At 42.1% G+C, this 12511-nt stretch overlaps 1 protein-coding gene across 1 annotated transcript in view; it reads left to right on the top strand.

The window, feature by feature from the left end:
- Positions 1–12511, top strand: part of LOC311275182 (matrix metalloproteinase-17-like) — a 78255-nt gene that overhangs the window by 18874 nt on the left and 46870 nt on the right. The gene's annotated exons all lie outside the window — the stretch shown is intronic.

The raw sequence follows: 12511 nt of genomic DNA, 5'->3' as shown, positions 1-12511 counted from the left end.
TGATAGTGTGAAATTGCGAATTGTGAACGGACTGCGAGCGTCCATGCTTCTTTCTTTGTCAGATAAATAGCAAATGGCATTGTGATAATACCAGGATTGAAATCACCACAGCTAAAGACGGCATATTGGAAATGTCTGGTCGCGCCTGTTTACATAAAGGCCATGAAGGACTCCTGATGACCTGTTTGAAAGGGGCACGTTTGAAGATGGGATAAGGGATAGGGCTAAAAAATGGAAGTGCGATTGAGCCTTTGACTAACTTTAAAAGAAACACAATTAAAGGGATTGAAGTTAACATATGAGCATAGTGACATTAAGGCTACAATCAAACCATAATGCAACACTCTCTCAATGTCAGTACCTCAACAGGGGCTCACTGCATTCAGAGGAAGAGAGGTTATCATGTTAAACAGTCGTGAACATGAAAATATCTAGTGCCCAATTTTTCAGTAATTTACAGAAGAAAATAGCTGCTCTGTTTATTTCAGTTCTTGTAAGAAACCTCTAAAGCCCTAAAGTTCTCACACGTCAGAATTTGTTCTTCACTGCTGTCCACAGCAAAATTTGGCCGAAAACAGTTGATGGTGAAATTCACTGCTGCACATTTTAGTTCTGTTCAGCTCCCATTTGCTTTCCCCACATATGGTGAGGCGATGTGGAAGTTTATAAAGACAGTTTGATGTCATTCTGACTCCTCCGACACTCGGTATTTTAGAAAAAGCCTTGGATAGGTCTTGTATTATTCATCGCGGCTGAGTTCCATTTTGCTTCTTCAGGGATCTTCTTTAGTGTCACGACACGGGTCATTTTTGAAAGTTTTTGGTTTCATCAGCCGTTGTTGTCAGATCCCAAGTCCCCGTCACTCAAAAGTGAACTCGTTCTAACTTGTTTCCCATCACAATGATACTCAGATGTAATCTCACAAGAGGGGAAAATTCAGGACGTTAAGCTTTTAGTCAATTGATTATCTTTGAACGAGCTCCAGTTTGCCATGAGTGGTGTTCTACTCTCCGCAATGAAAACTACTCTAAGTCACTCAGGTAACACTCTTGTTAAAAGTCTTTGCATTATAATAGTCAAAGTCAAAATTTTGATGCTCCCTGAAGATTAAAATAACAACCTGTAGCCGCAGATCTTTAAGTGCTTCCATTGTGTGCATGAAATGTCACATTTTCTGCTCAGAGCGGCTCCCTCTCTCCCATTTAAAAGCATAAAACAATCCTGTCTCCATGCTTTGTCATCGGCAGAGAACACCCAAGAGACGGGAGAAAGCTTCATCACACTTAATTGGCTCTAATTAGTGAACTCACATGATGGCATTTCAAAACTTTTAATGCGACACTCACTTTTCAAATTACTTCAAAACTTTCTATTCCATTCCAGTGCAGCGCCATAACCTTTTAAAAGTCCAGGAGGTCGGTCAAAGGTCTGGCCTCTTCCTCGAGGTGGCGACGAACAATACAAACACTATAAGGGACTGCGCTGCTCCGTGACCTTTTGAGAGTCAGTGAGGTCGTGAGGTTAAATGTGACCCGTGACTCATTTCCTGTCAGTGCGGCTGGAGTTGAAGGGACCCAGCAGCTGCTCATCAGGGCTAAACAGGGAGGTATTGTGGGACAGAGGCTGCCACGTGAGCGGGGGCGAAAATGATTCTGCTTTTGATTGACGTTGTCGTGGTGATACCATAGTGGTGGAGCTTGTTTTGTGTGTACGTGTGTGTGTGCAGGATGTGATGTCAAAGGTCTGACAGTGGTAATAACGTAAAAATGAGTGTGACGGCATTTTGTAGCCTGGTGGTGCGATGTTGTACAGTACACTATTAGAATTAAGACTAATTTACAACACAGTGAACTTTGACCTACGAGTGTGCCAGAGAGAAACCAGGCGCTCACACTGAAGCAGGAATTTAACTTGTCAACTCAACAGTTGCACGGGCTTTAATTAACAGAGTGAAACCAAACAAACTCAGTCTCATGGGTGATGAGCCTATACCCAACCCACTCAGCCTCGCTCTTTCCGAAGTTGAACATGTTCCTGCAACAACACCAACACCTGTGACGTCACCACAACGTGATTGGTCAGTTGCCGTGATGGGCCAGGAACAACACCAACACGGCGATATCACATAAACCAGAGCTAAGACTGCCGGCTGCTGTCAATCAGTCAAACACATTACTTTTGACTGGGATGACTGAATTTGATTTCAGTTCAGGCTTTAAATCTTTAAATCCTCTCCGTCTCTGCCGTCACCTGTGCTGCGTTTTAATGCAGCCGCGCTCCGTGACTGTTGTCAGACGACGGAACACCAAGCCAGCGCTTTAAGATTTATCTATCCTGGAAAAGCTTCCCAGTTTACTGTGGGCGAAAGACCTTAACGGAGAGGAAAAACGCATTTTTAAATTTAACCAGCTTAATGCGGATAAGTCTCATGCTGTAGGAAGTGTTGAAATTTCTTCAGAGCTTTGCCCCCCCCCCCCCCCCCCCCCCCATTCCTCACAACTGGCTGTGTTGGGGGATGTAAGACGACAGATTTGCATTAACCAAACACAAAGACGCAAAATGTATTAAATCACATAAACACACGTCTGTTTTTTCTCCAGGCTCACTCACCCACACACTGCCTCTCTGTCTCAACCCTCCCGTTTCAAACGCACCGTTACACTGATCACTCAGCGACGCTTCGAATCTGCGCCCACATTAATCAATGTCTCACACACGTGAAGCTTGGCATTTTACCTCAAATGTTTTTCTTTGGCTTGGACAATCAGCTTTGTTGCAGTCCGTCATTATGCACTGCTCTGTTTGCTCTGTCCACAGCCACACATCGCTATCGAGAAACAAATAATTTAAATAGTTGGGTTAATTTACTATGCCAGACAGTGCTGCAAGCTCTATACGTGAGCACTTAAAATATACAATGCCATAATATACTGCAAAAATCATACACGCTAATGAGGTGAAGAAAGATGTAGGCCCACTGCCAAATCTATATAAGGCCCTATCCGCTCTTTGTGTCTGTCTTTCTTTCAGACTGAACATTTCTTAATAGTTTGTAGCTTGTGTACTCCACACTTTACTGTATTAAAGGATTACGGGGACCAGGGTTCAGGATTACGGCGATAAATTATCCTTCACATCCAGATACTGCAGCACATACTGAGCATAAGTCAAACTCTATAATACCGACTCCACACCTCAATTATGTGTCTATGCGTGTGAAAATGAGAGGCAGACTGTGCGCGCCGCATGCGTTATGTCCTCTGTGAATTATAGTCTTAATATGGATATAAATAAAAGATTTGAACGTGTGTTTGTGCAATGTGTGTGCATGAACTCTTAAGTACATGAATACGCGTTGTGTGTTTGCACGCTTGTATAAATAAACCGAAGCCTGTAGAAGGTACGGCGCCCTCATGGAGGAAGAATATGAGATATATGTTGTGTGTATGCAAGCTTGTGTTTTTAAAGCTGTGTCTAGAGGGATCATATGGTACAGAACGTCTCTCAGTGCGTTATTTCAAGATCATTTAAAGGTCCACTTTGTGAGAAAGTTGATTTTTCTTCCCAACCGACGCTTTCGGATTGTAGGTCGGGTCAGTCAGTATTTGACGAGTGTCAGTATGTAACCCTAACCCCTGACCGCCATGGTTGGACATCATTTATTAAGGACAAGGGGCAACCAGGAAATACAACTTAACAATGTTAAGTACGTGAAATGTCTGGCAGTGTTTCCCACACATAGACTTTACTTGGGTAGGCCGCTTAAGTATGTTTGGCGACACATTTTAGCATTTTATTGTTTTTACTTTTATCCTTCCGTGATCAGTTATCTATTGGACAATCTGCCCTTGGTCTTCCCATCTACTGTCAATCACACATGCTTTACAGAGAGAGAGAGATGCTCCCTGGTGTCACATCCATCCTGGAAATGCACTGATTGTGATGCAACCTCTCCTATTTGATAAAGGCCTACTCATGTTGTTGTCAGTGAACCTGGTTGTTGTGATGTCGTTCAGTGCACATAGGTTTTGATCGGCTGCATTATTAACAACAAGCTTCCCACCCACGCAGCACACCTGCTGTTATGACAACAGAAATGCGGGTGAAAAATCCCAAGCGGCTTTATAAAACATATTTCTGAAGAAGAAAGCAAACGTTGCTGGGCGAGAGAATACAGAAAGGAGTATCAAGCCTGTGTGCCTGCATTAAGGTGGACAATTAAAACAACACTGTTTAATGTAGGCAAGCAAGCAATTCTGAAGAAAGATGGCGTAAAGGTACATGTATTTGTCCCGAGCCATCACACTACGGACGCCATGGTTCAGTGCATTGAGTCATACGACACACATCGCAAGAGCATGTATCAATGAGTAAGAGTTTAACCTTGGTGATCCACTCTCCAGTCCAATAAGTGCTGGACAAATGCTGTCCTCCAGCCGCCAGTAAACAACAAAAGCAGAAGAAGAAAGACACAAAATAGCCATAGAGCTTCATAAACCGGCCGCTTCCTTCAAGTCAGCTGTGTGGATTGGATGAGGACAGGTTGTGTCGCCGTTGTTCGACTGTTGTATGTGGGTAGAAACACGTCAAACATGCGAGCACATATCAGACGGCATCACCCAGATGTGTCAGTCACAAATCCAACAACTTGCTTCCGCTGTTTTCAAGCAGTCTCTCGATGTGAAAGCAGACGGGGCTGAAGACAAACTGGTTTTTGCATCAACCCTGCGTGAAAATAAAACCTTTGTGAGACTGTTTAATGCCTAATGCATCTCAGGTAGACACTACAGTAGGTGGAACCAACTGAAACTTGAGAACTGGTCTGTTGAAAAGAGCTGAAAATAAACCTAGCCTTGTGCGGTTTTTGTTGCTTTCTCCCCTGTGCACCAAACTCGTACGGAACCGTGACCCCAAAACAGAGTTACATGTTAAACTTCGGCTTCTGCGTACCGTTACACCCCTAATGTGTGTATATATGTGCATATTAATAGGTAGATACTGCTCCACAGCACAGTACATGCATATACATAAACCTGTCATTTTCTCGTAGCCAAGGGAGAGAAAAGGGAGAGATTTAGTCTTCTGTCTTCTGTGTTTTCTGCTGTTTTATGTCTTGTATAGTTAGTATAAAAAGAAAAAGGTTTAGGTTTCTTTCAACTTTCAAACTCAAGGGCTTTGCTGGGCTTCAAACCACATTTATATAAAGGCACTCTGTGGAGTTTATGACCACTGGTAGCACTATAGCATTGTTTTTAAGAATGGGTCTCTCTTTTTTTTTTTGTTCTCTTATAAATGTGCATGAGGATGCAAATGTAGTCACATAGGGGTTACCTGATGCACATTCCTGCGAGTAGTTTCGCACTAAGTAGATCAACAGATCTACAAAAAAGTGCCAACAAAGGCAGTGAAAAAGGAGGCTACCAGCAAGTCAATACAGATGTAAACAAAGCAGGCTTTGCAAATGTCACATGAGGAAGGAAATACTAAGTGCTGTATCGTAGGACGTCTTTCAGTTTCTTGAAGACACTTCACCAAAGGAAAGGAACGGAAGGAAATGTATTCAGCACATTGTAAGACTTCAAGGATACATACAATGTGTTTTGGTGGGAGACATTGAATGTAAACAGAAACTTAAAGTGCCCTTAAATGTATAACGACTTTCTGCAGGCTGGTACCCCACCGCATACTGCTGGTACTCTTTTCATGTTTTTTCGCCCCTGCCCTTCAAACATCCACAGTCCGCCACTGCCAGCTAGCTAATTGGAGTTTGAGACCAGTGGTATCATGATACTGGAAATTTCCTGGAAACTCAATGGAGAAACTGATTATAGATCAAATAACCAATTGGTTTTCGGCTCATCCAGTGGAGTAAATACCTGAGATCAAAGTACTTCATCACATTAATGCAAAAAAACCTGTGAATCCAATCCAGAAAGACCTCAGGCCTGCTGCTCAAAAGTGACTTGCAAGCATTGATCAAAAAACGGTTGAAGATAAATTTGTGAGCCTTACAGGGCTGTCGCATACGAATACACAAGGGGTCACAAGTTTTGCATTTGTCATAGTGAAATGTGTCTATACCAAGTAACGGGAGGGAAAATGATCAGAGTATAAACCAGAGTTTACTACATTTTTATTTTTATTTTTTTGACAGCCAGTTTGGCCGTTAATATTATTGAATTCCGGCCATATAGCACATGTTTGAGATGGTATGATCATTGGTAGAACGGTAGAATGGTATGATCCGCTGTGCTATCTGCCCTCTCAGATGGAACAGAACATTTTGTCTTTCCATGCCCCGATGGTGGACAGTGTGTGCAATTTGCCTGGACCAAGTGTGGCATGGCTCAGCGGTGCAGTACCATGACTGGTGCTGAAGACTTTTAACTTCTTATGGGTGTCCAAGAACAGCTAGAAAAACAGACGTGCAGCGCTCAAGAGGAGCCGTACCACGGGAAAACACTAATTTTGCCGGAGACACTTCTCTGCGTGATCGGCTGCCCGTTTGATCTTCTCCTGCTGGTTTGAAACATCTTTAGTTTAGCTCCATTTCTTGAGAAGCAGGAGCTTGACAATATTCTGAATTTCTGTATTTTTTGTGGGGTTTTTTAAACTGGCCCAGGGACGTCTGCTTCGCCATCGAGGTTATGGACTCGAATTAACTGCTGTCAAGCCGAAGCGCAGGGCTCTGGCTGGAGTATGCGGCTTTTGAATTTCATGCCGTGCTTAGGGTCCAAGCTCAAATAATTTTTTTTCCAGGCAGAAATCATTGGCAGCGCTGTGATAAAGTGTTTGTACAGTGAGAGAAAAAAAACACTGCTCATGACTAAAGACTCGGTGAATCTCTCAATGTCTGATCAGAAGAGGCGACACCAAACTTTTGCAAAATATAAGTTTATATTTAAGTTGTTGTGTGGACACCGTATACATCAAACAATATTATGTTGTTTAATATGCTGTTACTGAATTGCTGGCTGACAATGTTCTATTGTCTCATGATATACATTGTGATACCAACAACCAAGGGACTGAGGTATCTGGAAGATGGAACAAGTAAGAAAAGAGTGCACATTGATGCCTTGAAAGACAGTTGGGGTTACATGCTGAGTTAAATTGACTGTTGTTGCAGTAGGTGGTACATCATCAGACGAGTCTGGTTTAGGAGGCTGTCTAATTGTACCACAGTGAAGTGCAGCAGTGCAGCCCCGTCTCCCACGAAGTATACAGCGAATGATAAATGTCAGCTTATTGACGGAGATGAAGCATTGTGCAGATTGATTAAATGCCGCACAGCTGCCAGTATACGAATGATGAAGCAGCCGAAGGAGGAAGGAATACACTGGTGTGTGTCGTTCTGCAGTGCACTGGAGGGACTCTGTGCCACTAATGACGTTTTCACGCAAACATGACTGTAGAGTTGATGAAGGAGTCATCTGGGGAAGAAATTATGGAGCTATGAGGGAGACCCAAAAGATGAGTTTAAATGTAGCATAAAGTATTCCTCTGTAACATTAGATATTAATGACTTTGTAAAGTATTACTTAACACTCAAAAAATCAGACGGTTGGCTTCATCAAGATGGTCCAGGGGTTGGCGTAGCATTGTTGGCACGTAAGACTCAAGAAGCTGATTAAAAAATGTGTTTTCAGGGGCTTCAAGTGACAAATAAGCGAAGTTGCATTGATGTGTTGTCAATACCTATGACTGTCATCAGTCAAAATCCGACCTACCGGTGCCGCCCACGATGTAGTCCAGTTTGGATGTTTGTACAGATTAAGCAAACCAGATACATGATGGTATAAGTGAGCTTCAGGCAGATTTTGGTCACTTCGTTTCCCCCCCGTTTCCTGTTTTTGTGCTAGGCTAAAGTTAGCTTCTTATTTACTCTACAAACACGAGAGCACTTTTGATCTTCTCATCTAACTCTTGGCAAGCGAACAAAATAGCCGTATTTCCTAAAATGTCCAAACTTATTACTTGGAAATAGTGTAGGAAGCACTTTGATTTCACAGAGATGTTTCATGGCTTTTACCCAGGAAACTTCTACCAGTGTTATTTTCTTTGTTGTTGAATTTTTGGACACTATTGGTCTGACCATTTAAATGATGAAAGTAGTTTTCACCACTCAAGGCTGTTTGACCAAGACCACAATCCTTTCCTCGCCTTGAATCTGAAACTAAATGTTGAACTATTTCTTTAACCAAAAGCTTTGAGTTGCCTTAAGGTAACCATAAAATTTTTTTTATATTTACTACTATATTTATGGTTATATCTAGTTGCCAGAAGTTGGTATTGCAGCTAAAACGCTGGGCCAACCAACCAATAAAGTTTGATAGTTGCGTACGGCTGTACTGAAACACATTGACGGATGCACATAAGCAATATGTTTGGATTCTATCCCATGCAGTATTGTTGTGTGCAGACAAAAGGACTGCCTAAAGCCGTTTTACTTAATTCTACATTAACATATTTCATTGATTTAATTTGGGAGGGCTTGAACACACAAGTCAAACTGACTGATAACACACCAGCACTGAATTTTTCATTTGAGCAGAGGGGAGGCTAAGTGGTGAAGACCCCCTGGGCCTCAGTTGGGTCATGGGGTCGAGCCCACACGTCAGCGAGCGTTTGCCCTGTTGAAGTCATTGAATTCGAGCTTCAGGGGTGCCGGGCTGCAGCTGAGCCAGAGCTCTGACTTCACTGCAGGGAGAAAACACAGAGGAAAAGGAAAAAGTTAACATGGTTGTTGTCATCGTCTTAGGGGCAAACCCGTGGACACATTTCTTTGTTATCCGACAAATGTTTGCATTCACCGGAGCGTGTCTCTCTGTCATTTGTACACATTTAAGGACAGGTTGCACTGATAATGAGTGGAGATGTGATGATAGATGAACATGATATCTGACCATTCCCTAATCTTGATTACAATTCATGAGTTTATTCAATCAATGAGTAGTATTGTGTTAGTTTTACAAATATTTCTACATTTATTGCAAAATGACATGTGCAACCGTAACGCTTTTTCGTTCAACATTTCAGAAAACACATTTCAGAAGACACAGTATGAGAAAACACAACTGCATTGCACAAAACATCTAAAATATTGATGTGTTTTGTGAAAAGTTGTTGTATTTTTCGGAATGTCATGTTTTCTAAATGTTGTGTTTTCCGAAATCTTGTTGTACCTTGACCCTCAGGGCCACCGTGCAACTGTGAAGGTAGCCTTAATTTGAAGTGTGTGTCAAGACAAATAAAACACAAAAATCGAAGATCATTTTTTTCTTGTTTGCGTTCTCTCCAGATGACCTTAAAGTCTTTATTATTATTTTGACAGCAAACTTTTGTTCGTCTGGTCTCCTTTATATTTCTCTCACAAACTCTCAGCTTTCCTGAATGAATAATTAGTTGTTTTGTTGCTTGAAGCGGTGCTTGAACTCTACACTATGCTATTCAAGATGTTCTCTGGTTCCGCTTCACGACTCTGGCAATAGAAGTTTTTCAAAAGTCAACGTTCTGATTTTATGCGGAACGCAGCACAGCAATCAAAACACTGCTGCAATCGTTGGGGCAGACAACTTACACCACTGTAGCATCAAAGGCTTTTAAAAAGGGTTTCTCATTTGGGATGCTTAACACAGTAACACACAGGTGTTGGACATCATTTTTTGTGCGTTCATACTGTGTACGTATATGTGCATGTGTGTGTGTGGGCATCTTAACAAGGTTTCAAGAACAGTCAGTCATCTGTATCCTCTTATTGCCAGTTATTTGTTGTGCGGGCCAGACTTTTTTATTTTGTTCGTCTCCCACTCATTTATTTCCCTTATCTTTATTCCAAGGATGAAGACCTTGGGAGAAAACACTATCATTTTTTGGTTTATTAAACTGAGACGCATGTAAATTATTCAAACTTTGCTCTTTCTCCCTGCTTTGTTCTTACAACTGTCACTGTCATCGTCTGTGAAAGGGCGATGTTGCCATCTTACTTTAAGTGTGGTTAATTTTATTGTTTTCCTTATCCGCCTCTCTTTGATATTTTTGTTCCTCCATTTGAACTTGCGCCTAGTACATCCAATCTCACCTCAACACAGTGACATCCCTGTATATAATTCAGCAGTGTTCAGCATGTTACTGAACTCGTTGGCAGGTTTTACAGCTTTTTTCCCCTCCCGTGAGCTACGATGTCGGGGTTTAAATTAGATGCTGGCTCCACAAAAAAGTTTGATGTAGTGAGTTTATGAGTCTGGGTGAAAACAGGGAGCTGCGGTTTTGTAGACAGCACAGATGTAATCCATCACTTGCACACCTTGCTTCCGGAGAAGAACTTAATCTTCCTCTTGTCTGTGTGCTTACACATTCACACAGATGTGCATGCACATACGCTTTGTTCAGTTTGATGTAAAGATTTCTGGTTGATTCTAACTTTATGGAACTTGCAAAGAAATCACTTGCCAGCTTTGCTTCAACAAAGTCTGACGGGGCAAGACAAATGAGATGTCAGACAAGTTGTAATCAAGCCAACAGTTTAGATAAACCACTTTATTTTGAGGTGAACTGAACAGTGAGAGATCCCAAAATGTCTTTAAGTGGAGCCGTCTAAGTTTGCCTGCCATAGGGTTCAATTATCCACCAAACTAAAGTAAATATTTATGCTGTTTTATTTCTTTGTCAGCTAAAAATACTCTGTAAATATGTTGGATCACAAGTTCTTATTTTTCATAATCTGAGCACATCAAGCGAAGTGACACATTCAAGGAAGTAAGTCAATTAAGGGAACATGGGATCCTAGAGCCACTTTGAATTTTAGCAAAACGATACAATAAGTGTTTGCTTTGACCCGTAGCCCACCATTAAGTTTCAGTTATGGGCCTCCAACACAATCAGCAGCGCTGATCTGCTTTTCCATTACCAGTTTTACTGTGCTAAGTTGAGCCGAGCCGGGCCACGCCTGCGATGGACCTGCTCCAGAGCAGGGCCAAGCCGCAGCAGCCCTGCCCCAAAGCGGGCCGCGGAAACTAACCCTAACCCTCGCAACCCCGGCCGACCCCATGTCTGACCCGTTATGTTCCTTGTCCCATCTGACTTCTTTTCATGATGCTGTTGAGGACAGTGTCACTTATGTTGCAATGCCTGCAAACTTTTGTATAGTGGTAACCTTGTCACTTGTAACCCTTGTGAGTCAATTATAACTTCCCTGCTTTCTTTCAAATTATCTGACCTCTACCATTTACCCCTGGCAATACAGTTTAACAATCTTTCAGGAAATTGTTTTTTCTTATCCCGACCTGATTCTGCTGAGGGTCAATTCAATTTCCATGTAAACCTTAACCAAGGCCTCTGCAGAGATTTTTAAACATCAGCAGAGTTAGTCATTGAGTTAATTGGATTTCCCCAGTGTTGTCAGTACAAAAGGAATGACTTGCTATCGATCCATGTCACTCACCTCTGATGAGTGCTGATCAAAAACCTATTTAATATCTGCCTTCCCTTACTGGCTGTCAGATGCTGAAGAGGGGGAGAGGAGGCGGAGGTGGAGCTGAGAGAAATGAAGGGGAGAAACAAGACAAAGAAGGATCTCGGGGGAAAACAAGCAAGAAAGAAAGACAGAAAGAATGACTGAAAGACAGACAGAAAGACAGACAGAAAGACAGACAGAGCAACCCTCAAGTTGCAGCTCAGATGCATCCATCAGTCAGCTTGTACACACATCAAAACTAATCAATGCGGTCAGCCGGGCTGCTTTGATTGGCAGCAACTGCATCGCTCTCGAATGAAAATGGACCTGCAGTGTTAACCTTTATATATAACGCAGTACATGGCTTCTGATTGTGCTTGTTTCTCTTGTCGACCTACCCAGCTACATTCTTTCAATCCTGAAAATGTCAATTAAAGTCATTCATTGAGGGCATGCACTCCTTTTCAATGATGGCGTGATAAAACTTAAAACACAGTAAATACGCACAAGAATGATAACCAAGAAAACAAGCAAGTAACACCCAACAACACAGTTACCCTAACCAGCCAGGATTTTCCACCAAAAGAGGCTTCCCTCGTCACTATGCTGATGGTGAACTGTTGCTACGTCCTGGGCGGTGCCAAGCCCAGGATGTGATTGTGATTGTGATTGTGATTGTAATTGTGATTGGTTTGAAATAATACAAACAAGAGTGTTTTTCCCCTGTAGCAGAATGATAATGGGTGCACCTGTTCACTGTTCAACACAGCGTTGTGGCTTTCCGAGAAAAGCACGACAGTAATATTTTTATGACGTTTGTATAATTGAAATCAAGACCAGGTTCTGCTCCTGATTATCTGTGTTGTAAATGAAACTGTTAAACTCCATCAGCAACACCCTGTGCCTCATAGACAAAGACTTAAATCTTCCTAAATATGTGTAGCTCAAGCATAACAACAAGACAAAAAGAGCAATTTTCAACTTACAAACTCACAGTTGCTTCACACATAAACTGAATGTGCTAGACACAGTGTTCACAGACTGTAAACATGAACA

Source organism: Pagrus pagrus (assembly GCF_965226575.1).
Source record: "Pagrus pagrus genome assembly, chromosome: 19".
In the NCBI taxonomy this organism is placed as follows: Eukaryota; Metazoa; Chordata; class Actinopteri; order Spariformes; family Sparidae; genus Pagrus; species Pagrus pagrus.
The sequence above is the reverse complement of the archived record's forward strand: the minus strand, read 5'-3'. Positions and strand labels throughout refer to the sequence as shown.